This window comes from Palaemon carinicauda, chromosome 6 (genome assembly GCF_036898095.1).
Source record: "Palaemon carinicauda isolate YSFRI2023 chromosome 6, ASM3689809v2, whole genome shotgun sequence".
NCBI classification, from domain to species: domain Eukaryota; kingdom Metazoa; phylum Arthropoda; class Malacostraca; order Decapoda; family Palaemonidae; genus Palaemon; species Palaemon carinicauda.
The window spans coordinates 111,773,385-111,775,884 of NC_090730.1; positions in this window are offsets into that span (position 1 = coordinate 111,773,385).

A 2,500-nucleotide genomic window follows, 5' to 3' on the forward strand; every position below is an offset into this window, starting at 1 on the left:
TTTACTTTGGAAGAATTGTCGACCTTATGAAAAGTCGATTAAAATTATCCCTTTATCATTATTGCAGATATTCTAATGGAAACATGAACTGGGGAGTATGAAAATATAATGAAATTATGTTTCATTACAGGAATCTGCTTGATAATCTTAAGAGCAAAAAAAAATCGTTTCCAAAACTTCCATCATTAACAATTAACGTAAAAAAAGGTTTTGTCATGGTTGCAACTCAATCAATACCATCAACCTTTCATGGCTGCGTTGCATAATTGAAAGTTAGAATACCGAAAATATATTAAATTTATCAACAGTCACAAAAAGCCATTATGCAAAAAGGAAAATTATATGCATACGTACTTTGGTAATTAAACATAAAAAAATCATTATGTACCAGGAAAGGGCTATTAACACGATAATGTAAAGTCAGCTATCATAAACAACTCGAAACATGCGGAGTATTTTACCAAAAAAAAAAAAAAAAAAAAAAAATAGATATTTCAATATTTCTAGAAAACGACGGCAAACAAATATGAATATTAATAGTCAATAAACTTAATAACAAAATCATCATTTCGTCATACTCTACAATGTTCAGTAATGAAATAAAGGAATAAACTTCACTGTATATAATTTTCATCAATGTAAGAGTGCAACACAATAAATCCGAATAAAACGTAACATAAAATTTTAGTCTTCAAAGAAATATTACTATCTGTAATAGACGCTGGTCTGTTATAATACAAAATTTGTGAGCTTAAATCTATGTATTGTGGATTATATTACTTCACACTGTTGCAGCGATCGATCTTTCTTTTGTTCTAAAATGAGAAAGATGGTTTATATTTTTTGGTTTGCTTTTATTTCTGCACCAGGGGCTTATCTACGATTTCGTTTATAAATCATAAACATGACAGTCACTATTACTTTGTATCAAGTTAAAATTACCCCATATAGTACAAAAATAATAAATGTATGGCGAGATGTTCAGGTCTGTTTATTTTGTGAGATGTTATCTAAACGCTTAATAAAAGCATGCAATGAATTAGTAAAAATAAATAAAATTATGCAAACTTACTCAATAATCATGGCTACATTTCCCTAATGATATTTTTAAGTACAAGGAGAACTGAACTGCATCAAGCACTCGAAAATCTTCTAAAGGCTAGGTTCATCGAACTCTTGAATTATCATTACCAATTTTTACCTCAATGGAAGCAAAGCCTGAGGAATATGACAAGGAGAATGCTATTTTTTTTTTTTTTTAAATAATCATCCATCATCAGGTTTAAGAAGCAAATACTCAACAACTGACCATATTCATGTAATTAACCAGCTAATGGAATATTCAACAGCGCATGGCAAACCACTATGTATGGCATTCAGACTAAGAGAAAATTTTAAATTCTCTCAAAACTTCAGCAGTATGAAAGCCCTTCAAACTCAAGGAATAGATAAATGTTACGTCAGAACACTTGAAGATATCTATACGGGAAGTACAGCAATCCTGAAGCTATACAATGATAATAAGGAAATTTCGATTGAGAAATGAGTTAGGCAGGGAGGCCTCATCTCTCCTAAATTTTCCATAATAAGTTTTTATAAACTAAATTGGGAAAATGTAGGCATTAACATTAATTCGGAATACCTTAACAACTTAAGATTTTCAGATGACAGTTCTATTTAGCGAGTCATGAGACTGAAAATAAAAATGAATAAAACTAAAACAGTGTTCAATAGAAGTACAAGGAAAACAAATATGGGTTATAGATGAACCTCTAGAGATTGTTAATGAATATACATACTTAGGACAAACAGTAAGTGTTTCCCCAGAACATGAGCTCGAAATTAAACGTAGGGTAAGCATCGAATGGAGAGCTTTTGGTAAAAAAATTCAGTTGTAAAAATTACAATATCGCTTTCTCTTAAAAGGAAAAAAATATGTAATCAAATGTTCATACTAGTATTATCTTATGCATCAGAAACTTGGTGCCATATTAAAGCCTTAGAAAATATGTTAGTTATAACACAAAGAGCTCTGGAAAGAATAATGATGGGAACAACACTAAGAAACAGAAAATAAGCAACATGGATAGGAGAGCAAACTGAATTAGAGAATATTCTAACAACATGGAATAAAAATAAATTGACATGGATAGGGCTTATGATAAGAATAACAGATAATATATGGACAATATGAATAACGAAATGGGTCCCTTTACATAGCAAACAAAGTAGGGGAAGGAACAGAAGACGATGAAAAATTTGCCAGTACAGACTGACATAAAGAGACCATAAACAGACCGGAATGGGAGGACAAGTCTGAGTCCTTTATCCTTCAGTAAATAGCAACGGCTGATGATGATGATAATGGCAATGATGATGATGATGATGATGATGATGATATATATATATATATATATATATATATATATATATATATATATGTATATACACAAACAGATATATATATATATATATATATATATATATATATATATATATC